The sequence below is a fragment of the Oncorhynchus kisutch genome, linkage group LG10 (assembly GCF_002021735.2).
Source record: "Oncorhynchus kisutch isolate 150728-3 linkage group LG10, Okis_V2, whole genome shotgun sequence".
Classification (NCBI taxonomy): Eukaryota; Metazoa; Chordata; class Actinopteri; order Salmoniformes; family Salmonidae; genus Oncorhynchus; species Oncorhynchus kisutch.
In genome coordinates, this window is record NC_034183.2 from 33,526,917 (window position 1) to 33,553,669 (window position 26,753).

The following is a 26,753-nucleotide window of genomic DNA, read 5'->3' on the forward strand; positions in this document are numbered from 1 at the left end:
GTGTGGTTTGATAGCGTAGTGGGCATAGCCATTGACCGTGGGTATGATTCAAGTGCAACGGTCAAGTGTGGCCTTCTCCCATGATCTAAGGGCGCTATCTGGTTGAATTTAATCTTTTAGATTTGAACCATTTTCATTTAGATTTTTAAGGTTAACCACATTATAATGATTTTGAGATACAAAGAGAATATTATATTGTTTTTATATTTTTGTTCATTTTATGTTGTCAGCATTTAGGAAATTCTCCCGCAACCCCATTTTCATGTCAGCGACCTCTATTTTGGGAACTGCTGTCTTACACTAAAAGGGCATTATCATAATTTTCACAATTTCACAGTATCATTTCAACCTCATAGTGTGAAAATATATACAGTATATACACTGAGCGTACAAAACATTGAGAACACCTTCCTAATATTGAGTTACATATCTCACCTTTCGATTTGTGTGTAGCTCAAACCGTTTGGATGCTACAGACAGAAGTTGGCACATCGGCAGTACCGACTTCAGATGAGTCCTGTGACGCTTGTGGGGGTTGTAGAGCAAAACGGGGAACACCGTCGTGTTCGAGAGAGTCTCATCTTTTTGTACCCCAAACAGGACGCTACAGACATTTTTGTGAGAAGACCAATTTTTGGGATAGATGTGGTAAAGAGGTCCATGGAACTCGACTCAGACAACGGCAATGCCATGGAAATGCGCGGGGAAAAGATCCTGAATTAAATGTGTATTTAACGCTATGTTGGGGTATAATGCTTCCTTACATTCTACCTGCAAACGTGCAATCTTTGGACAATACATAGATGACCTACGTGGAAGATTAAACTACCAACGGGACATTCAAAACTGTAATATCTTATGCTTCACGAAGACGTGGCTGAACGACGACACTATCAACACACAGCTGGCTGGTTATACGCTGCACCAGCAGGATAGAACAGCGGCATCTGGTAAAACAAGGGGCGGCAGACTATGTATTTTTGTAAATCACAGCTGGTGCACGATATCTAAGGAAGTCTCGAGCTATTGCTCGCCTGAGGTAGAGTATCTCATGTTAAACTGTAGACCACACTATCTACCTAGAGAGTTTTCATCTGTATTTTTCAAAGCTGTTTACATACCACCACAGTCAGAGGCTGGGACTAAGACCGCATTGAATGAGCTGTATTCCACCATAAGCAAACAAGAAATTGCTCATCCAGAGGCGGCGCTCCTAGTGGCTGGGGACTTTAATGCAGGGAAACGTATCTGTTTTACCAAATTTCTATCACCATGTTAATTGTGCAACTAAAACCCTACACCACACACGGAGACGCATACAAAGCTCTCCCTCGCCATCCATTTGGCAAATCTGACCATAATTATGTCCTCCTGATTCCTGCTCACAAGCAAAAATTAAAGGACGAAGCACCAGTGACTAGATCAATAAAAAAGTGATCAGATGAAGCAGATGCTAAGCTACAGGACTGTTTTGCTAAAACAGACTGTAATATGTTCTGGGATTCCTCCAATGACATTGAGGAGTACACCACATCAGTCATTGGCTTCATCAATAAGTGCATGGATGATGTTGTCTCCACAGTGACCGTATGTACATATCCCAACCAGACGCCATGGATTACAGACAACATCCACACTGAGCTAAAGGCTAGAGCTGCCGCTTTCAAGGAGTGGGATTTTAACCCTGAAGCTTATAAGAAATCCTTGCTGTCTTCACTGACATTTTCAACATCTCCCCGTCTGAGTCTGTAATACCAACATGTTTTAAGCAGACCACCATAGTGCCTGTGCCCAAGAACACTAAGGTAACCTGCCTAAACGACTACCAACCCCATAATCACTCACTTCTGTAGCCATGAAGTGCTTTGAAAGGCTGGTCATGGCTCACATCAACACCATTATCCCAGAAACCCTAGACCCACTCCAATTTGCATACTGCCCCAACAGATCCACAGATGATGCAATCTCTATTGCACTCCACACTGCCCTTTCCCACCTGGACAAAAGGCACACCTATGTGAGAATGTTATTCATTGACTACAGCTCAGCTTTCAACACCATAGTGCCCTCTAAGCTCATCACTAAGCTAAGGACCATGGGACTAAACACCTCCCTCCCTCTGCAACTGGATCCTGGACTTCCTGACGGGCCGCCCCCAGGTGGTAAGGGTAGGTAACAACACATCCGCCACGCTGATTCTCAACACAGGGGCCCCTCAGGGTGGCATGCTCAGTCCTCTCCTGTACTCCCTGTTCACTCATGACTGCACGGCCAGGCACAATTCCAACACCATCATTAAGTTTGCAGATGTCACGACAGTGGTAGGCCTGATCACTGACAACGACGAAACAGCCTGTCGGGAGGAGGTAAGAGACCTGGCCGTGTGGTGCCAGGACGACAACCTCTCCCTCAATGTGATCAAGACAAAGGAGATGATTGTAGACTACAGGAAAAACAGCACCGAGCATGCCCCCTTTCTCATCGACGGGGCTGCAGTGGAGCAGCTTGAGAGCTTCAAGATCCTTGGTGTCCACATCACCAACAATCTAACATGATTCAAGCACACCAAGACAGTCTTGAAGAGGGCATGACAAAACCTATTCCCTCTCAGAAGACTGAAAAGATTTGGCATGGGTCCTCAGATCCTCAAAAGGTTCTACAGCTGCACCATCGAGAGCATCCTGACTGGCATCACTGCCTGGTATACCAGGTGGTGTCAGAGGAAGGCCCTAAAAATAGTCAAAGACTCCAGCCACCCTAGTCATAGACTGTCCTCTCTGATACCGCACAGCACTGATACCCCCCTGTATTTAGTCTCTCTATTGTTATTTTACGGTTGCTCTTTAATTACTTGTTGCTTTTTATTCTTATTCTTATTTCCGTATTTAAAAAAAAATGCATTGTTGGTTAGGTGCTCGTAAGTAAGTATTTCACTGTAAGGTCTACACCTCTTGCATTCGGCGCATGTGACTAATAGAATTTGATTTGATTTGTATGGATGTTAACCCCAATCAGTTAAACAACGACTGCCTACCACCACCGATTTCTGTACACTATTTTTGCTACCAGCTTTATACGAACGGGGGCTAGTATTTAGCAGTCACTTCTTCTAAACCTGAATATAAGGACTACTTCTAAATGTTATGCAGCGAAAACAGCCAAAAACTGTATATCCAAATCGGAGTTTAGTAACTACACTGTAGGCCTATACCCTTTAGATCAGATTTGTTGAATGTGCGCCAATCTGGCAGCTTTCTTCTATCCCATCTATTGGGATGTTTTTATCATGCCAATTAGATATCCGCGGGGGCGTGGACATCGACTCTTTAATGTGGGTTGTGTCCTGATACCGCTAAGCTGTTGTGTTTGTTGTTGTTGTGCTGCAGGTTCAGGAACCTGGCAGATTCAGGCACAGTGATGGCATCTGCAGGGATGTATGGAGAGAATGACCATGCTATGCTACACCAGAAGGCTGACATGATCATTAAGATTTTCCTCAAGTCTGAGATCTCTCCCAAACTTAGGGTAGGACAACTTAGTTCAGATGTCTATACGGTACTATGGTTTTATATGATATCACGTTTTATATGATACTTAAAAAAAAAAAATCCATCTGCAGTCCCATTGGCTGTCTTTTTATATACCATATCGTGTTATGGTTAATATCATATGGTAACTCTGTGCTGCTTTGTTTGTAGATAAACATAGCTGAGACCCAGAGGGATGCCATCCTGCAGCAGTGCTCCACTGGGAAAGTAGACAGAGGACTGTTCCACCCAGCTATCGTAACCATCTTCCCCAACCTTGTCTTCTGCTGGAAAAAGTGACCTATAGCTAGTGTTATTATTGATTTCACTTATGTTGCAATGATATTACAGTACATGTTTGTTACACATTTTGGTATTTAGGGAGACCTCTGTATCTGTGAGCTTATTTAATAAAACATTTCACGAGGCAACAGTCTGATATTACTTTCCCCCATAGTGGTTGAATTATAGCCTGTATACCAGTCAGTAAGAGAGCAGCAACAGACTGGTACCCCGGCTAGTTGAACGGACCTTGCTGAGTGATCTGATCCCTCCCCTGCTTTAGGTTCTGTAATCAGAAGTTGACAAAGAACCTGGATGGAGTCAAGGCTACTAAGAAGCAGGAGGTTTCCTCCACCCCAGACTACATGGGCCCGCTGCTCATAGACAACGACTGGTACCGCAAGGTCAAAACCATCATGTCCATAACAGGTCAGTTCCACTGTCCAATACAGTTAGAGAGCAGTGTAAGGGAATCTTTATAAGCCCAGACGAGCAATATGGTGCACAGCTCGGAGTAAATAAATGTACGGTACATATAGATGATACAAGACATGGAGTACAAACAGTTTGGCTAAAGACTCTCCGGTTGGTTGTTTGAGAAGTGACACCTCTCTGTCAACAGAGGACCACACCACTCTGAGGTTTACAGTCCACCATGGACTCAAACTGATCCTGCCTCAAGCCATACTGGATCTGAAGCGGTCACACAATAATATGCCACTGCCACACAAGGCCCCCAGTCCCCAGAGATCTGTGCCATCCTACAGCGGGCCACACGCTGAGTATGTATTTCTGTATTAAGTGGAGAAATAAAATGTGCTTGATTGATGTCAAACGGTTGTTCCACTATTTGGAGACAGACACCTGTGCATGTACAGTATGTAAATATACACGGCTTATATGTGTGATCTGTCTTTTTCTAGCCACCCAGTGTTGGACGCACATCACAAACCCCAGCGACACAGGTGAGTGCTTTCTTGTTTGTGTTTCATCTTATGCATAGCACCGGGGGATGCAGTCGCTCCGCTGACAACCCAGACCTATACCATACGTCAGCAGGAGGGAGAAGATTCTTTAGACATCTAAATGAGTTACTTGTCTGATTTTGTTTTCGAGGATGCCAAAATGATTAGTCAAATTCGTTGCCGTTGTTGTAGTTTCCACCCACCACCAGCAGAGAGCAGCATAGGCCAAGACGGATCCTCTTTCTGATCAGCGAGGACGACTGGAGCGGCCAGTTGCAGTGAATAAACCATACTAATTTACTCATGCGTTAGATCTACTTATTATTATAATTTTTTCTAAAAAGCTAAAATCACAAAGGTGGCACTTATTTTTTTCTCATTTGTTTACACATCATTTTTACGAAGAAAACAACAGAGCTACCAATACCATTTTTATTTATTTTATTAGGCAAGTCAGTTAAGAACAAATTCTTATTTTCAATGACGGCCTAGGAACAGTGGGTTAACTGCCTGTTCAGGGGCAGAATGACAGATTTGTACCTTGTCATCTCAGGGATTTGAACTTGCAACCATTCGGTTACTAGTCCAACGCTTTAACCACTAGGCCACCCTGCCGCCCCAAAAGTAAAGAACTGGTAAATTGTTTGCTCTGCTCTCTGTGTTTCTAAAATATATATATATATATATTTTAGGCTTAGCTCAAAGCCATTAAGTCAGGCACTTAAATGGGAATCGAGTCTCAACATTGGTATTCCTCCCGCTAACAGAAAGGGTACAGTAATTGGCTAATTTCAGCTCTAACGTGTGCCATAAAAGCCCTTACGATCCCTTTTAATTAAGCCTCAGTGAAAAGCCTTGCTTTGCAACATTAAAAACGGTGTCAAATCAGTATGTAGAACAATGCTGTACATATCAGAAAATTGATCTACACAGTAGTTGAATTAAAAAGTTTCCAACAGGGAATAACTAGGGCAGGCCAGTAGAACATTTTAATTTTATAGGGTCTGGACTCGTTGTATATTACCTCCTTTGTTACCACTGTAGAAAAGCAATTAAAACGGAAGATTTGTGTTTTTATTCCTAAAGAAACTGTCAGCTCCGCTGTCTTAATAAAAAAAAGAGATCCTCATGCCCACTCTGCTTAAGTTTTAGGGCAGGCTAATTTACATTGTGGCTTGGAGTGAATGAAGGTCTGGGAGGAGGAAAATGTTCGGCTGAGGGCGAACAAAGGCACTGCCTGCTCTAATTCTCTGCGACGGAAATCCTGTTTCTGCATGTTATTGTGACAGAGAATATGAGTCTATCTGAAACCTTGTCAGAGTTATTAAAAATGACGGTCTGCACAGTGTGAATCTGAATGCTGCCTTAGGCCCTGTTTTTATTATGTATTGTGAAGTTAGTCTTTTCTTTCAACTCCCTCACATTACACTTTCAAGTGGCGCTGCTGCTGTCATTGTTCAGTTTGTTTGTTTGTTCTCTGACTATGAGAGCATTAAAATGTTGAATTTATTCTGATAAATACATTTAACATTTGGAATTGATTAGTGCCACTTGTGGTTTTAACTGAGAATGTTAAATCATCAAAGGTTAACACTATCATTTCAAATGTGGACTTATACCTTAGTAATACTGAAATGTTCAGAATGAGTACACAATACAGTATATTTCTATAAAGATCCCTACACTCATGAGTGTTTCCTGTGTGACCTCTTGCCTCAACTCAGTCAGTCTGCCATGCAACCCCCTTTTATTTCCTCTCCTCTTCTCAGCTGAATGTCAACAGTCTCTAGTTTGTAGTCTTGGTGAGAGGGGGGAGGGAGGTGGAGAGTGAGCGAGAAGGAGACCTGCCAGAGGCATTAGACAACGAACGGCTAATTTCCCTAAAACACACTTTTAATTAAACGAATGACCATGAAGAGGGGAGAGGAAAATATAAATGGTGAGAGACTGTCAAAGAATTTCCTGTGTGAGGAGGAGTTCATTAATATTTACAGACCCTGTGGTGTTTCCAGTCCTTATTATTGGCGGCGGCCCAAATTGCACTGTGTTCCCTATATAGTGCACTACTTTTGACCAGAGCCATATGAGCCCTGGTCAAAAGTAGTGCACTACAACAGAATAGGGTGCCATTTGGAATGTGACCATTGTCTCTGGTTCCACTCACCAGCACTACCAGAAACCAGACTGTTATGGTCTTTAGAACTAACAGTAATGAGTGTGCTGTGGCCTCTGTGGAATGGTTACACAGTAGCAGGAGTTACTGGTATAGACCTGGTCCTAATTTCGGCCTACTTGACCCTGGTAAATGTTGGAGGTGATGCTGACATGCGCAGGACCAAGATACTAGGTAGCGCCTGTTTAACTCATTCTGTCGTGTTCAGCTATTAGCTGATTAGATTGGGTGTCAAATCCAATCTGTTGTGTTTAAAATGTAAGATGTGGCTTTGAGGCTGCCTTGAGTTTGTCTCTCTTCAGACACAGTCATATGCTTCATTAAACACATTAGGATGCAAGGTGCAGGAGGCACGCTACACACACACACACATGCAAAATGTCTTAATTGTGTTCTGTGGACTAGAGTTACAAGGCAGTGAATACACTTTTAGAGAAAAGGGTTCCAAAAAGGTTATTTGTTGAGGGGATAGGGTTCTAACAAGAATTGTTTTCATCTGAAAAACCCTTTTTGGAAGCCGAAGGTTCTTTGTAAGACAAAGAGTTCTACCTAAAACTTTTTTCATCCTAAGTTTTTAAAGAAATGGTGCTGATGATTATTTGGAATGCAAGAAAGATTCATTGGAAGGAAAGGATTCCACATAGAACCCTTCTGAATGTGTTTTTTTTCTTCTTTTAAATAGTGCCTGAGCATTAGTGTTTACCTCAGTGTTTTAAAGAGCAACTGCCCCCCAAAACACAACTTATCATTTAAACCACAGCCTATGTGGCATCCATATGAGTCAGAAACATTTATTATACTGTCAAAATTGACTACAATGTGTAAATAATGTGTAAAAACAGAGTTTTGTGAGACTTGTGGTCGTGACCGCCTCACAATGTAAATTAAGGTTGGGTTTGTTTCAGTCCTGCCCACATACCAACAGCTGGCAGCACACAAGTAATCATCAATTTGGAGTCCAGCTCAATGCGACCCAATCATAATGTCGTGGTAAATTACAGAATTTCCAACTGCTCCAAATTTCAATGACTTAAAAACATCAAAATATCTATACATTTTTTAAACTTAATATACAAATATTGAAAGCATTTAATGAGAACTAAAAGGTGAGCAACATGAAAATATTGTCTCATTTACATTGTGTAATTTATTTACGGTCACTAATTAGCCCTGGAGATGGGCTATCTGAAGTTAAACCTACTTTGCCACGGTTTCACACCAGCCTGCTGAAGCTAATTGGCAAAATAATTTGGCTAACTCTTCCCACTTGCGAGCACACACGAGACACCCACATCAAACCACACCCTGAAACCAACTCACATTTGAATTCAGTCATGGTTGCTAGCATTTCTTAATGAACCAAATCTTCAGTTGCCCTTTACATTTTAAGGGTTCTGAACAGTGAAAATCATGTTTTTCATGAAATTGGATGGTATTTGGATGAAACCAGAACAAAAGCATGTGAAGGATTTCCCCAAACTCTTACTCAGTTTTCATGTCATTACATCAAGAGACATGCCAAACAGGTGATTTATACAAACTTCTTGACATTGATATTTATGATATACACTATACATTGTATACTTGGGGGGTGCAACTAAATATTAGGAAGGTGTTCCTAATGTTTGTATGAATATTGTGTGGCAGTCAGTGTATATATATTTATTGAAATGTACGTAGACCTCACCCTGTAAAGTTTCAACTGAAATCGTCCAAGATGAACTAGCTAGCATAGGTGGTATGTCCATAAGGCTTCCCTCTAAAGTAAATGTAATTTAATTGCCAAAATGATATGGCCTAACTATCTGTAGATAGTTTTAAATCGCATTGCCCACAGTCGGAAAGGCCCGCAATTTGGGCAGCTCGCATGGCAAACACCAAATATACTCAACAAAAATATAAAAACAAAATGTGAAGTGTTTCCCATGTTTCATGAGCTGAAATAAAAGATACCAGAAATGTTCCATACACACAAAAAGCTTATTTCTCTCAAATTTAGTGCACAATTTTGTTTACATCCATGTTAGTGAGCATTTCTCCTTTGCCAAGATAATCCATCCGCTTGAAAGGTGTGGCATATCAAAAAGCTGATTAAACAGCATGATCATTACACAGGTGTAACTTGTGCTGGGGACAATTAAAGGCCACTCTAAAATGTGAAGTGTCACACAACAAAATTGCACAGATGTCTCAAGTTCAACCTAATAATTTCTGCACAAATGGTAAAAAGAACGTCTCAGGGAAGCTCATCTGCATGCTTCTCGTCCTCTCCAGGGTCTTGAGCTGACTGCAGTTCAGCGTCGAATCTGACTTCAGTGGTTAAATGCTCACCTTCGATGGCCACTGGCATGCTGGAGAAGTGTGCTCTTCACAGACGAATCCCAGTTTCAACTGTATGAAGAAGATGGCAGACAGAGTGTATGGTGTTGTGTGGGTAGCGGTTTGCTGACGTTAACGTTGTGAACAAAGTGCTGCATGGTAGCGGTGGGGTTAGTGTATGGGCAGGCATAAGCTACGGACAACAAACACAATTACATTTTATCAATGAAAATTTGAATACACAGAGATACCGTGACGAGATCCTCTGCCTCATTCAACCGCCGCCATCACCTCATATTTCAGCATGGTCCCATGTCGCAAGGATCTGTACACAATTCCTGGAAGCTGAAAATGTCCCAGTTCTTCCATGGCCTTCATAATTACCACCAGACATGTTTGGGATGCTCTATATTGACGTGTACGGCAGCGTGTTCCAGTTCCCACCATTATCCAGCATCTTCGCACAGCCATTGAAGAGGAGTGGGAAAACATTCCACAAGCCACAACAGCCTCGTCAACTCTATGCGAAGAAGATACAGTGCATTCGGAAAGTATTCAGACCCCTTAACCTTTCCCACATTTTGTTAAGTTACAGCCTTATTCTAAAACTGATAAAAAAATAATAATGTTCTCATCAATCTACACACACTACCTCATAATGACAAAGCAAAAACAGGTGTTTAGAAATGTTTGCTAATTTATAAAACTGAAATATCACATTTACATAATTATTCAGACCCTTTATTCAGTACTTTGTTGAAGCACCTTTGGCAGTGATTACAGCCTCGAGTCTTCTTGGGTATGACGCTACAAGCTTGGCACATCTGTATTTGGGGAGTTTCTCCCATCTCCCGGTGAGTGCGCATATTCACTCTTTATTATTGTTGGGTCATTGGCTCTTGAAGTGTTTTGTTTCTGGACAATCATTTCCTTTTCCAGGTTAGATGGATGTCATATTTGATTTGTGTCTCCCCTTCTAATACGCCTATTATATAGATCAAACTACATCTCTTTTATTGATATGTTTGTCAGTGTCAGCACTACCCTGTAATAGTTATATTATTCACCTAAATTATGACCATGTAAGCTACTCATCACCTTAGGAATAGTAGCCTATCTTACAAAAAAAATTCTAATGTGATTATGCTTTATTATAAAACTGCATTCTTATGGTAAAAATGTGCTTCTCCAAACTTGAAGCTCACATGCTGCCTTTGCTAGCTATTTGTAGCTTGATAAAACAGTGGTGACATATTCATTTGGGGTAGCTAGCTAAATTATACAGCCAACATGTTGTCTGTTGAAACTGTTACAATAACCCAGCAGTTGGATAAACAGAATTTCTAAAATGAAGAATTTATGTATGACAGAATTGGATGTTGCATGCAATTTCAATGTTGTTTGAGTTGCTTTGTGTATCAGAACATTTTCTTGATATAATATCACTGCAACACTGCTCACTGCGTGTATGTTACATGACATACAGTAGGTGTTTTCAAAGAACTGTCAGTCACGGTGATCTCCCCGCCCACTCAGCGTACTAGCTCCCCACCTACTCGGTCTGTCTTTTCAGACGTCCTCGTAGTTTGACACAAAGAAAGTCATTTTTCTAACATTTTGAGAATTTCTATCTGGGAAAAGATATTATGAGTGATGTTTTAGTCACTCAAAGTCTATTTAAGGTGGGAATCAGAATGACTGTTTGGGACTTTCAACTTTTTAACATGAGTTTAAGTAACCTGATCAGTTTAGAAAGATGGGTGTGAATGTTTTAAACTGTACCTATATGGGAATATTTGTGCATGTATATGGTATTCCTTTAATAATTGTATATATACAGTACTGACATAGTTTGTCTCATCTAATCAAATTGTATTACTGACATGCGTTGAATACAGTGAATCGCTTACTTACAAGGCCCTAACCAACAATGCAGTTTAAAAAAATACCATTTAAGAACAATAAATAAAAGTAACAAGTAGTTAAAGAGTCCTATGTAAAATAACAATACCGACGCAATATACAGGGGGTACCGGTACAGAGAAATGTGCGGGGGCACTGGTTAGTTGAGGTAATTGAGGTCATATGTACATGTAGGTGGAGTTATTAAAGTGACTATGCATAGATAATAACAGAGAGTAGCAGCGGTGTAAAAGGGGGGAAATGTAAATAGTCTGGGTAGGCATTTCATTAGATGTTCAGGAGTCTTATGGCTTGGGGGTAGAAGCTGTTTAGAAGCCTCTTGGACCTAGACTTGGTGCTCCGGTACCACTTGCCATGCGGTATCAGAGAGAACAGTCTATGCCTAGGGAGGCTGGAGTCTTTGACAATTTTTAGGGCCTTCCTCTGACACCACTTGGTATAGAGGAAGCTTGGTATACAGGAAGCTTGGCCCCAGTGATGTACTGGGCCGTACGCACTACCCTCTGTAGTGCCGTGCGGAAGGAGGACGAGCAGTTGCCATACCAGGCAGTGATGGAACTAGTCAGAATGCTCTCGATGGTGCAGCTGTTGAACCTTTTTGAGGATCTGAGGACCCATGCCAAATGTTTTCAGTCTCCTGAGGGGGAATAGGTTTTGTTGTGCCCTCTTCACGACTGCCTTGGTGTGCTTGTTACCATGTTAGTTTGTTGGTGATGTGGACACCAAGGAACTTGAAGCTCTCAACCTGCTCCACTACAGCCCCTTTTCCCGTAGTCCACAATCATCTCCTTTGTCTTGATCATGTTGAGGGAGAGGTTGTCTTCCTGGCACCACATGGCCAGGTCTCTGACCTCCTCCCTGTAGGCTTTTTGTCGTTGTCACTGATCAGGCCTACCACTGTTGTGTCATCGGCAAACTTAATGCTGGTGTTGGACTCGTACCTGGCCTTGCAGTCATGAGTGAACAGGGAGTACAGGATGGGGCTGAGCACGCACCCCTGAGGGGCCCCTGTGTTGAGGATCAGCGTGGCGGATGTGTTGTTACCTACCCTTACCACCTGGGGGCGGCCCGTCGAACTCCAGGATCCAGTTGCAGAGGGAGGTGTTTAGTCCCAGGGTCCTTAGCTTATTGATGAGCTTTGAGGGCACTATGCTGTTGAATGCTGAGCTGTATTCAATTATTAGCATTTTCACATGGGTGTTCCTTTTGTCCAGGTGGGAAAGGGCAGTGTAGAATGCAATAGAGATTGCATCATCTGTGGATCTGTTGGGGCGGTATGCAAATTGGAGTGGGTCTAGGGTTTCTGGGATAATGGTGTTGATGTGAGCCATGAACAGCCTTTCAAAGCACTTTATGGCCGCAGACGTGAGTGCAACGGGTCGGTAGTCATTTAGGCAGGTTACCTTCGTGTTCTTGGGCACAGGGACTATGGTGCCTGCATAAAACATGTTGGCATTACAGAATCGGATAGGGAGATGTTGAAAATGTCAGTGAAGGCACATGCCAGATGGTCAGGGCATGCTCGCAACACACGTCCTGGTAATCCATCTGGCCCTGCGGCTTTGTGAATGTTGACCTGTTTAAAGGTCTTACTCACATCGGATGCGGAGAGCGTAATCACACAGACGTTCGGAACAGCTGGTGCACTCATGCATGTTTCAGTGTTATTTGCCTCAAAGCGAGCATAGAAGTAGTATAGCTCGTGTCACTGGGTAGTTCTCGGCTGTACTTCCCTTTGTAGTCTGTAATGGTTTGCAAGCTCTGACACATCCGATTAGCTTCGGAGCCGGTGTAGTATGATTTGATCTTAGTCCTGTATTGACACTTTGCTGTTTGATGGTTCGTTGGAGGGCATAGCGGGATTTCTTATAAGCTTCAGGGTTAGAGTCCTGCTCCTTGAAAGTGGCAGCTCTACCCTTTAGCTCAGTGTGGATGTTGCCTGTAATCCATGGCTTCTGGTTGGGGTGTGTACATACAGTCACTGTGGGGATAACGTCATCGATGCACTTATTGATGAAGCCAATGACTGATGTGGTGTACGTAGGAAGTACCAGTGACTCGGTCAATAAAAAAGTGGTCAGATGAAGCAGATGCTAAGCTACAGGACTGTTTTGCTAGCACAGACTGGAAAATGTTTCGAGATTCTTCTTCTTCTTCTTCTTTTTTATTGACCGAGTCACTGGTACTTCCTGCTTTAATTTTGGCTTGTAAGCATGCTAACATGCTGTTAGAAATTTGGTAAAACAGATTTAAGTTCCCCTCTATTAAAGTCCCTGGCCCCTGGGAGTGCCACCTCTGGGTGAGCGTTTTCCTGTTTGCTTATGGTGGAATACAGCTCATTGAGTGTGGTCTGAGTGCCAGCATTGGTCTGTGGTGGTATGTAGGCAGCTACGAAAATACAGATGAACACTCTCAAGGTAGATAGTATCATGATATACTCTACCTCAGGCAATCAAAACCTCGAGACTTCCTTAGATATTGTGCACCAGCTGTTGTTTACATATTTGCATAGTCCTCCACCCCTTGTCTTCTCAGACACCGCTGTTCTAAGCTGCCGATACAGTGTATAACCAGCCAGCTGTATGTTGATAATGTCATCGTTCAGCCACGACTCCGTGAAGCATAAGATATTACAGTTTGTCCCGTTGGTAGTTTAACCTTTCTCGTAGGTCGTCGATTTTATTTTCCAATGATTCCACATTAGCTAGTAGAACAGAGGGCAGGGGGGTTTATTCAATCGCCTACAAATTCTCAGAAGGCAGCCCGATATCCATCCTCTTTTTCTCCGTCGTCTCTTCACGCAAATGATGGGGATTTGGGCCTGTTCCCGGGAAAGCAGTATGTCGTTCACATCGGGCTCGTCGGACTCGTTAAAGGAAAAAATAGCTTCTGTCAGTTCATGGTGAGTAATCGCAGTTCTGATGTTCAGAAGTTATTTTCGCTCGTAAGAGACAGTAACGGCAAGATTATGTACAAAATAAGTAAAAAAATAAGTTACAAACAAAGCAATAAAACGAACATAAAAACACAATCGGTTAGGAGCACGTAAAACATCAGCCATCTTGTTTGGCACCGTATTATTCTTTGCCATGATTTCTGTCTTTCAAAAAAAATTGGGGGGGGGAGCAGACAGTAGAAGAATCGAAGGGAGTGTGAGTGAACCAGCAGTGTATTGTATGGTGCACAGCCAATTGGCCTGTTTTACCTGTTGATGTTCCAGTGTAATTTCTAGTATTCTCTCAGTGGTGTAAAAGAACCCTAGTGGTGTTGTTAATAACTAGAGTTGAGTGTGAAATGATTGTTCCTGTGTGGCTCAGTTGGTAGAGCAAGGCACTTGCAATACCAGGGTTGTGGGTTTGATTCCCATGGGAGACCAGTATGAACAATTATGGAACTCTGGACAAGAGCGTTAATGGTTATCCCATTAATCAATCTTCCCTACTCTGGCAGTCATTCTGAATGCAGGTTGCGGGTGATTAAAGGTTCTAATTGTGTATGTTCTCACTTTGCCTGGATTCCAATAGGAATTACACATCACTTTGCTAATCCAACATAATGCGACTTCCAGGCTTGATGCGGCCTGTAAACCAGGAGTTTCATAACACCACTATGTTAGGGTATAACTAGGCCTTCAAAGAAAGGCCTTATGATATATGTAATGTTTTGTCAATAGAAAAAAACAATAGAGGGTTCTACTATAGGTAGAACCATTTCCAAAGGGTTCTTCCTAGCACCAAAAAGGCTTCCCCTATGGTGAAAAACCCTATATGGTTCTACTATGCACCTTTTTTTCTAAGAGTACTGCAAGTTGAGGCCTTGTGTTACCATCTGAATATTAGGGCTGAAGAATTGTGGGCCGTATCTCCAGTCTGGCACCCATCCTGAACTATTTTCTTACTTTGGATCCAACTAGGGGCTGTGGAGGCCAGGGGCCAGTGGATGGGTCTCCTCCTTACAGCCCTCAGTAGTCAGGTGGCCCTCAGCCATTCCAGTTGTCTGTCGAGTGTCGGCCTCAATCAGTGTCATGCTGGGGCAGGAAGGAAGACCATCGTACCATTTTTAGATACTACATTGCTTTTAATTGCAGGGTAAATCGCATCATACCACAGAGACACTAAGCCAGATTAAGCCTCAACACTTGTGTTGCATATGTAATAAGCACAGTAAAACCCCTAATTAGCTTGTTGTTTTGTTGTCAGTGTGTTGCGGCCGGTCAGGATAGAAGGAAGGAAGGAGGGAGGGACAGCGGCAGGGCTCAGGCAGATGGCTGCACGTTTCCTCGCAGGCACAACCCAGCCCTGCAGAGGAGGAGAGGGAGGAAGAGAGGAGGATGGGAGGGAGGAGGGAGGAGAGAAGAAAGGAAGCCCATGTCAGACGCTGCTCTGTCAAGCAGGCGACCAACCGCCATCACCCCCCCCCCCCCTCCTCCCTCACCTCCCCTCAACAGCCACAGGAGCAAAAGTTAAGAATAGAAGAATCTTGTCACATTGCATGTAAATACATCTCATGTTTAGAGGGGTGATATATACAAGGGCAGATTCCCGAAACAAACAACTCCCGCCTTGGATCTGGGATCTGTAATCCAGACTGTGTTTCCTCTAGTTATTATTCCCTGTTGGTCAGACCCTGTCACATATCTGTACCTCTTAGAGTTGAGCTCGGGGACCCAAGTTGACATCATCCGTTGTGGGCTGTATTTTGGCCCCGTTTATTTAAGCTAATTTCATTACAGTGTGAATACGCTACTGGATGATGTGGAACTCATATCTGATATCATCCTCAAAAGTATTTCAAAATACTTTGTGCGTTCAAAACATCACATTCAATTTCTCTTTTATGACCCAAGAGCGTGACCAGAATATACTAATAGAATGAGTAAGAGCTTTGTTCCACTACTGAAGAAAATATGTGTAGTGTGTTATACTGTCTTCTCTAGTCCATTCTGAACGGACCTAGGAAATTCCCTAGAAAATATGATTCTGTAGCCTGTCCATTTCCATCTTTGTGTGCCTAGGAGATTAACATGCTTTTAAGATCAGGACTAGGGTTTAAACTGGGCTTAGGAAACTGGCCCTGAGTCTTTAAGTGATAGAGAATTGTAGAAACAGTACAAAAGGCAGTACTGTATAAAACCCTGATTCTAGAGAGGGAAGGCAGGTGTAAAAGCCAGTCTACCTCAAGTGACCACTCCTAAAACTCATCCACCCTATTAGGGCCTAAATATGGCTCTTGTAGAGACTCAGCTTCCCCGAGTCATGGTGTGCATCTCAAACGACACCTTATCCCCTATATTGTACCTATGGGCCCTGGTCAAAATTAGTGCACTGTATAGGAAATAGGGTGAGCAGCGGGCCAGGGAACTTGTCTCCCCCCCCTGTGTGTGTGTGTGTGTGTTTATTTTATTTATTTTTGATCTTTTATTTTTTGCAGCTCTGGAACAGGAAGCGGCCAGCAGGAATTTCTGTGTTGCCAAATGGTGAGACATAAATCTGGGGATAATTCCGTGTCTGCGTCGACAAAATAATGGAATAAAAAAAAAAGTATACTGTTTGTCAGATGTTGTTGTGGTTGATGAGACCTTTATGAGAAGGATCCTCTTATTATTTTCTTTAAAAAAAATCATCCTGATCCCTGTCGACGACGGGAAGCCAACAACTAATGCTATTGTTGTGGAACATGTTGGCTTTGTTTGATTCACACTGCTATATCTATGTTGGCTGTAAATACATATGTACGTGGGGTCCACAATTATTGGATCCCTTGGTAAAAATGAGCAAAAAAAGACTGTTTAAAATGAACAATACAAATACTGTGCTATATTTATTTTTCTAAAATGTTTTATGAGATTGGAGCACACATTGGTAGGGATCTTAGACCATTCCTCTATACAGAATCTTTCCAGATCATTGATATCCTTTGTCTGCGCTTCTAGACTGAGACATAAGTAGTACTTCTAGGTTTTACACAGTCAAATGTTACAAATAACTAAAACATTTTTGTAAAGAAATAAAATTGTATTGGTCATGTAAACAGATTTGCAGATGTTATTGCAGGTGCAGCGAAATTCTTATGTTTCTAGCTCCAACAGTGCAGTTATATCTAGCAATACAATAATACACACATCGTTCAAAAAGTAAAACAAATAGAAATTAAGAAATATATGAGCAGACAATATCAGAAGGAGCAATGTCAGAGTCCGGAATATACATTTAATGTATATAAATGGTGTGTATAGACAGTATGGACAGTATATGAATAGAAAAGGTGTTTACAGCAGTAGTTATATAGGATGAGCAATGATTAGAATACAGTATATATGTATAAAGTAGGTAAAACGGTATGTAAACATTGTTAATGTGACCAGTGTTCAATATCTCTATATACATGGGGCAGCCGGGGGCTGGACGGCTAGTGATGATTGTTTAACAGTCTGATGGCATGGAGATAGAAGCTGTTCAGTCTCTCGGTCCCGGCTTTGATGCACCTGTACTGTCTCCGTCTGCTAGATGGTAGAAGGGTGAATAGCCTGTGGCTCGGGTGGCTGAGGTCCTTGATGATCTTCTTGGCCTTCCTATGACACCGGGTGCTGTAGTTTTCCTAGAGGGCAAGCATTGTGCCCCCTGTGATGTGTTGGTCTGACTGCATCACCCTCTGGAGAGCCATGTGGTTGCGGGTGGTGCAGTTGCCATACCAGGCTGTGATGCAGCCTGACAGAATGCTCTCGATGGTGCATCTGTAGAAATTTGTGAGGGTCTTAGGGGTCATGCCAAATTTCTTTAGCCTCCTTTTTCATCATGGTGTCGTGTGGTGGGACCATTTCAGGTCCCTGGTGCTGTGCAATGATTTTAGTATTTTATTAGGATCCCATTAGCTATTGCTGAAGCAGCAGCTACTCTTCCTTGGGTCCACACAAAACATAAAACATGACATAATACAGAACATTAGTAGACAAATACAGAACTACATACATGTAAAATAAGAACAATAGAACCCAAAAAGCTCCTACGAACAATTACATACAAGCATACAGTACAGATGCAGTTGAAGTCGGAAGTTTACATACACCTCAGCCAAATACATTCAAACTCAGTTTTTTTTAAATACAATTCTTGACATTTAATCCTAGTAAAAATTCCCTGTCTTAGGTCAGTTAGGATCACCACTTTATTTTAGGAATGTGAAATGTCAGAATAATAGTTGAAAGAATGATTTCAGCTTTTATTTATTTATTTCATTACATTCCCAGAAGGGTCAGAAGTTTACATAAACTCAATTAGTATTTGGCAGCATTGCCTTTAAATTGCTTAACTTGGGTCAAACATTTCGGGTAGCCTTCCACAATCTTCCCACAATAAGATGGGTGAATTTTGGCCCATTCCTCCTGACAGAGCTGGTGTACTGAGTCTTTTTTTGTTCTGCCCACACATTTTCTATTGGTTTGGGATCAGGGCTTTTTAATGGCCACTCCAATACCTTGACTTTGTTGTCCTTAAGTCATTTTGCCACAACTTTGGAAATATGTTTGGGGTCATTGTTCTGGCCTGGTTTAGATCTTATCTGTCGGAAATATATCAGTTTGTCTCTGTGAATGGTTTGTCCTCTGACAAATCAACTGTACATTTCGGTGTTCCTCAAGGTTCTGTTTTAGGACCACTATTGTTTTCACTATATATTTTACCTCTTGGGGATGTTATTTGAAAACATAATGTTAACTTTCACTGCTATGTGGATGACACACAGCTGTACATTTCAATGAAACATGGTGAAGCCCCAAAATTGCCCTTGCTAGAAGCATGTGTTTCAGACATAAGGAAGTGGATGGCTGCAAACTTTCTACTTTTAAACTCGGACAAAACAGAGATGCTTGTTCTAGGTCCCAAGAAACAAAGAGATCTTCTGTTGAATCTGACAATTAATCTTAATGGTTGTACAGTCGTCTCAAATAAAACTGTGAAGGACCTCGGCGTTACTCTGGACCCTGATCTCTCTTTTGAAGAACATATCAAGACCATTTCAAGGACAGCTTTTTTCCATCTACGTAACATTGCAAAAATCAGAAACTTTCTGTCCAAAAATGATGCAGAAAAATTAATCCATGCTTTTGTCATTTCTAGGTTAGACTACTGCAATGCTCTACTTTCCGGCTACCCGGATAAAGCACTAAATAAACTTCAGTTGGTGCTAAATACGGCTGCTAGAATCCTGACTAGAACCCAAAAATTTGATCATATTACTCCAGTGCTAGCCTCTCTACGCTGGCTTCCTGTCAAAGCAAGGGCTGATTTCAAGGTTTTACTGCTAACCTACAAAGCATTACATGGGCTTGCTCCTACCTATCTCTCTGATTTGGCCCTGCCGTACATACCTACACGTACGCTACGGTCACAAGACGCAGGCCTCCTAATTGTCCCTAGAATTTCTAAGCAAACAGCTGGAGGCAGGGCTTTCTCCTATAGAGCTCCATTTTTATGGAACGGTCTGCCTACCCATGTCAGAGACGCAAACTCGGTCTCAACCTTTAAGTCTTTACTGAAGACTCATCTCTTCAGTGGGTCATATGATTGACTGTAGTCTGGCCCAGGAGTGGGAAGGTGAACGGAAAGGCTCTGGAGCAACGCACCGCCCTTGCTGTCTCTGCCTGGCCGGTTCCCCTCTTTCCACTGGGATTCTCTGCCTCTAACCCTATTACAGGGGCTGAGTCACTGGCTTACTGGGGCTCTCTCATGCCGTCCCTGGAAGGGGTGCGTCACCTGAGTGGGTTGATTCACTGATGTGGTCACCCTGTCTGGGTTGGCGCCCCCCCTTGGATTGTGCCATGGCGGAGATCTTTGTGGGCTATACTCAGCCTTGTCTCAGGCTGGTAAGTTGGTGGTTGAAGATATCCCTCTAGTGGTGTGGGGGCTGTGCTTTGGCAAAGTGGGTGGGGTTATATCCTTCCTGTTTGGCCCTGTCCGGGGGTGTCCTCGGATGGGGCCACAGTGTCTCCTGACCCCTCCTGTCTCAGCCTCCAGTATTTATGCTGCAGTAGTTTATGTGTCGGGGGGCTGGGGTCAGTTTGTTATATCTGGAGTACTTCTCCTGTCCTATTCGGTGTCCTGTGTGAATCTAATTGTGCGTTCTCTAATTCTCTCCTTCTCTCTTTCTTTCTCTCTCTCGGAGGACCTGAGCCCTAGGACCATGCCCCAGGACTACCTGACATGATGACTCCTTGCTGTCCCCAGTCCATCTGACCGTGCTGCTGCTCCAGTTTCAACTGTTCTGCCTTATTATTATACGACCATGCTGGTCATTTATGAACATTTGAACATCTTGGCCATGTTCTGTTATAATCTCCACCTGGCACAGCCAGAAGAGGACTGGCCACCCCACATAGCCTGGTTCCTCTCTAGGTTTCTTCCTAGGTTTTGGCCTTTCTAGGGAGTTTTTCCTAGCCACCGTGCTTCTACACCTGCATTGCTTGCTGTTTGGGGTTTTAGGCTGGGTTTCTGTACAGCACTTTGAGATATCAGCTGATGTACGAAGGGCTATATAAATGCATTTGATTTGATTTGATGATTGTCCATTTGGAAGACCCATTTGTGACCAAGCTATAACTTTCTGACTGATGTCTTGAGGTGTTGCTTCAATATATCCACAACATTTTCCTCCCTCATGACGCCATCTATTTTGTTAAGTGCACCAGACCCTCCTGCAGCAAAGCACCCCCACAGCATGATGCTGTCACCCCCGTGCTTCACAGTTGCGATGGTGTTCTTCGGGCTTGCAAGCCTCCCCCTTTTTCCTCCAAACATAACGATGGTCATTATGGCAAAACAGTTATTTTTTTTGTTTCATCAGACTAGAGGTAATTTCCTCAAAAAGTATGATCTTTGTCCCCATGTGCAGTTGCAAACCGTAGTCTGGCTTTTTTATGGCGGTTTTGGAACAGTGGCTTATTCCTTGCGGAGGTTATGTCGATATAGGACTCGTTTTACTGTGGACATAGATACTTTTGTACCTGTTTCCTCCAGCATCTTCACAGGGTCCTTTGCTGTTGTTCTGGGATTGATTTGCACTTTTCATACCAAAGTACGTTCATTTCTAGGAGACAGAATGCGTGTCCTTCCTGTATGACGGCATGTTTGTACAGATGAACGTGGTACCTTCAGGCATTTGGAAATTGCTCCCAAGGATGAACCAGACTTGTGGAGGTCTCCCCAAAAAATTCTGAGGTCTGATTTCTTTTGATTTTCCCATGATGTCAAGCAAAGAGGCACTGAGTTTGAAGGTAGGCCTTGAAATACATCCACAGGTACACCTCCAATTGACTCAAATGATGTCAATTAGCCTATCAGAAATCAAATCAAATGTTATTGGTCACATACACATGGTTAGCAGATGTTAATGCGAGTGTAGCGAAATGCTTGTGCTTCTAGTTCCGACAATGCAGTAATAACCAATGAGTAATCTAACCTAACAATTCCAAAACTACTACCTTATACACACAAGTGTAAAGGGATAAAGAATATGTACATAAAGATATATGAATGAGTGATGGTACAGAACGGCATAGGCAAGATGCAGTAGATGGTATCGAGTACAGTATATACAGTGGGGCAAAAAAGTATTTAGTCAGCCACCAATTGTGCAAGTTCTCCCACTTAAAAAGATGAGAGAGGCCTGTAATTTTTATCATAGGTACACTTCAACTATGACAGACAAAATGAGAAAAAAAAGAAAATCACGTTGTAGGATTTTTAATGAATTTATTTGCAAATTATGGTGGAAAATAAGTATTTGGTCAATAACAAAAGTTTATCTCAATACTTTGTTATCTACCCGTTGTTGGCAATGACAGAGGTCAAACGTTTTCTGTAAGTCTTCACAAGGTTTTCACACACTGTTGCTGGTATTTTGGCCCATTCCTCCATGCAGATCTCCTCTAGAGCAGTGATGTTTTGGGGCTGTTGCTGGGCAACACGGACTTTAGTTTTGGCTGGAAGCAACCAAATGGAATCGTGGTCAGCTTTTCCGAAAGGAGGGCGGGGGAGGGCCTTATATGCGTCGCGGAAGTTAGAATAGCAACGATCCAGGGTTTTACCAGCCCTGGTAGCACAATGGATATGCTGATACAGTTTAGGGAGTCTTGTTTTCAGATTAGCCTTGTTAAAATCCCCAGCTACAATGAATGCAGCCTCAGGATATGTGGTTTCCAGTTTGCATAGAGTCAAATAAAGTTTGTTCAGGGCCATCGATGTGTCTGCTTGGGGGGTAATATATACGGCTGTGATTATAATCAAAGAGAATTCCCTTGGTAGATAATGCGGTCAACATTTTATTGTGAGGAATTCTAAGTCAGGTGAACAGAAGGACTTGAGTTCCTGTATGTTGTTATGATCACACCACGTCTCGTTAATCATAAGGCATACCCCCCTGCCCCTCTTCTTACCAAAAAGACGGTTGTTTCTGTCGGCGCTATGCATGGAGAAACCAGCTGGCTGCATCGACTCCGTTAGCGTCTCTCGAGTGAGCCATGTTTCCGTGAAGCAAAGAACGTTACAGTCTCTGATGTCTCTCTGGAATGCTACCCTTGCTCGGATTTCATCAACCTTGTTGTCAAGAGACTGGACATTGGCGAGTAGTATGCTAGGGAGCGGTGCGTGATGTGCCCATCTCCGGAACCTGACCAGAAGAACGCTTCGTTTGCCTCTTTTACAACGTCGTTGTTTTGGGTCGTCGGCTGGGATCCAATCCATTGTCCTGGGTGGAAGGCAGAACCCAGGGTCCGCTTCGGGAAAGTCATATTCCTGGTCGTAATGATGGTGAGTTGACATTGCTCTGATATTCAGTAGTTCCTCCCGACTGTATGTAATGAAACCTAAGATTACCTGGGGTATCAATGTAAGAAATAACACGTAAAAAAAAAAACACTGCATCGTTTCCTACGAACGCGAGGCGAGGCGGCCATCTCTGTCGGCGCCGGAAGCTTCTAAAGCCATGACATAATTTTCTGGAATTTTCCAAGCTGTTTAAAGGCACAGTCAACTTCTGACCCACTGGATTTATGTGATAGTGAATAAGTGAAATAATCTGTCTGTAAACAATTGTAGGAAAAATTACTGACTTGCCAAAACTGTAGTTTGTTAACAAGAAATGTGTGGAGTGGTTGAAAAACGGGTTTTAATGACTCCATCCTAGGTGTATGTAAACTTCCAACTTCAACTGTACATGTGCATTTTTTGTTAATTAGGTCAGTTAGGGGAGAGGCGCTGTGCTGTAAGGGTTGTTTTATTTGTGATGTTTTTTAAAGCTGTAATTTGAGATTGAAGGCCATTCTTTAAAAAAAAATATATATATATATATATTTCACCTTTATTTAACCAGGTAGGCTAGTTGAGAACAAGTTCTCATTTACATCTGCAACCTGGCCAAGATAAAGCAAAGCAGTGCGACACAAACAACAACACAGAGTTACACATGGAGTAAACAAGGGTACAGTCAATAGAAAAAAGAAAGTCTATATACAGTGTGTGCAAATGGAGTGAGGAGGTAAGGTAATAAATAGGCCATAGTAGGGAAGTAATTACAATTTAGCAAGTTAACACTGGAGTGATAGATGAGCAGATGATGAAAGAGCAGAACAGTAAATAAAAACAATATGGGGATGAGGTAGGTAGATTGGATGGGCTATTTACAGATGGACTATGTACAGCTACAGCGATTGGTTAGCTGCTCTGATAGCTGATGTTTAAAGTTAGTGAGGGAGATATGAGTCTCCAGCTTCTGCGATTTTTGCAATTCATCCAGTCGTTGGCAGCAGTCATTGGCAGTTCCATGTGATCATGGCTCTATATAATACTGTGCGTTGACTTGAATTCATTCTGGATTTGGGGACTGTGATTAGACCCCCGATGGCATGTCTGGTGGGGTAAGTATGTCTGTCAGAGCTTGATTATTGATTATACAGACAATTTGGAATTTTCAACACAGTAATAATTCAAAATGTCATGCAGTCAATCTCTCCTCTACTTTGAGCCAAGAGAGACTGACATGCATACTGTTGACATTAGCCCCCTGTGTACATTAAAAGGCAAGGCATGCTGATCTGTTCTGGGCCAGCAGCAGCTTTTCTAGACCCTTCTTTGCAGCACTTGACCGTATCACTGGGCAGTAGTCAAGATTCAATAAAGCTAGAGCCTGCAGGACTTGTTTGGTCGACTGTGGTGTTAAAAATGCTGAGTTTCTCCTTATCACACACAGACCTCTCCCCATCTTTACCATTGAATGAATATGCATTGACCATGACAATTTACAATCTAAAGTGACACCAAGAAGTTTAGTCTCCTCAACTTGTTCACATTCAAAAGAATGGTGGGTTAAAAACAAACCAATTTTGGTTATTGATTACCCAGCACTGGGTAAATATTGGACAGAACACATGCTGGGTTATTTTGACCCAGCCAGTTGGGTTGTGTGAATAACCCAACATGTTGGGATTACCCAAACAGGTTAATTTACCATCAATTGGTTATTTTTTACTTTCATGCTGGGTTGACTCAGCAGCTGGGTCTTTGTTAATGTAATCCTAAGGTTATTTCCAGGACGCGTGGCTTATTAGGGGTGTGGCTTTCAGGTAGGTCTTATTGGCCACTCGTGAGAGTATATGTCATTCCTGTTCTTCATGTTAAGTTTACATACTGCAACAACGACAACAAATCTTTAAAATGTTTAGCATGTTCATCAACTAGATTTAGCCGCAAGCCTGATAAAAAAAAATTACAAAATTTAAAACATTTGTTCTTATTTTATTTTTCTTGAGCAGACGGTCAGGGGGCCGGAACATAATTACAAATCATTTGTAGACTGCAAGTAGCCCAAACAGATATAATATTTGACTAAAACATAATATTTTCAAACCTTGCTTATATTAGTATGCGATCACGTCTCTCTCTCTCTCTCTCTATCATGCGTGGGAATACTTGGGAACAGATTTCCAAAGTTAAAATCACTTGGAGTTGATTTCCTGATGTTTTTACAATCTTTTATGTCCAACAATGAACATTTGTCGGACATGGTATGAAAATCGTTCCACAGGAATGCTGGCCCATGTTGACTCCAATGCTTCCCACGGTTGTGTCAAGTTGGCTGGATCTCCTTTGGGTGGTGGACCATTCTTGATATACAAATGAAACTGTTGAGCGGGAACAATCCAGCAGTGTTGCAGTTCTTGACACAAACCAGTGCGCCTGGCACCTACTACCATACCTGTTCAAAGTCATTTAAATCTTTTTTCTTGCCCATTCACCCTCTGAATGGCACACACACACAATCCATGTCTTCGTTGTCTCAAGGCTTCTCCTCCCCTTCATCTACACTGACTGAAGTGGATTTAACATAAATTTAGGCATCATAGCTGTCACCTGGTCAGTCTATGTCATGGAAAGAGCATGTGTTTTGTATATAAAGTGTATACAGGATATGGACATTCCATTCCAGCTAAACAATGCATACTAATATACTGTATAGCATTTTGCATAAAAACACATTTTCATACATATCTTAAATCGATTAATAACAAATCTGAGAACAGTAATATTTTACACACATGAAGGTACCCATAAGCAATCATTTCTGATTAAACAAACAAATGTGAAAAAATTGTGGATATAGTGTTTTCGAAATTAACTCTTCAACTATTCATTAAGTTTTTCCCTCCTAAATATTATTATCAGTAATAATAGTAAAAGTAACAATAATAATAATAATGTTGACTATATTGAATTGTCAGTTTGTCAATGTTACAGAGATTGTCAATGTCACAGTTTAACTGAAAAGGTCGTGTTAATGGGGTCGTTCCATATCATTTCAGCAAGCCATGACACCCACCAATTTGGCCAATTGCTTCATTTCACAGAGATCTGATTATATTTCAACAAATATAATGTTGCAGGAAGGCTAATTCTATATGTTTGTAACAACAGAAACGGTTTCAGAACTATCTGAGATGGTAGGTGTCAAAATCCTCTTTCTTGTTTTTTTAAGGTGGAACAACCCAATGGTGCAGAGCTGTTCTTTACTCTGAAAAGATCTGATTCTAAGACCAGCATAGTTAGAAAATCGTTTAACACCCAGTGATAGAAAAAAAAAGATTTACTTTCAATTAACGAAGCATTATTGCAAAAAGGTCATTTCAAAAACTGCGTTTCCTATTACAAATTCAATTACCGGCCTCAGAAAATAAATTACGAGAAAGGGAGGTTTCATTGAATATAATTCTTAATGATAGACTCCGGAATGTAATAACTCTGCCAATTAACCATTTTTATTTGATTTAGGTAGATTTTATGATCTTCTTTCACAATATCAATTAAATGAAATGGCTTGTATTGCCGATGTTAATAATAGGGGAGCTATGAGGGAAGAATCCTTGACTAGGCTAATTAATGTATCGTTATAACCATTTAATTTAAATTTAATCACTAAAACGCGTTTGTAGGTCATGACTCATGAGACCATAGCATAATGTAGCCTACAAAGAAAACACAGGAACATATTGATTGTGTGACATTTAATTTATTCATTTGG

The 26,753-nt window shown here is 41.9% G+C and overlaps 1 long non-coding RNA gene across 1 annotated transcript in view; it reads right to left on the reverse strand.

Moving 5' to 3' along the window:
• Positions 1–15,104: 15,104 nt before the first annotated feature.
• Positions 15,105–26,753, reverse strand: part of LOC116375816 (uncharacterized) — a 30,295-nt gene continuing 18,646 nt past the window's right edge. The window contains exon 3 of the long non-coding RNA XR_004211211.1: positions 15,105–15,487. This is a non-coding gene — a long non-coding RNA (uncharacterized LOC116375816). The remainder of the gene's footprint in view (positions 15,488–26,753) is intronic.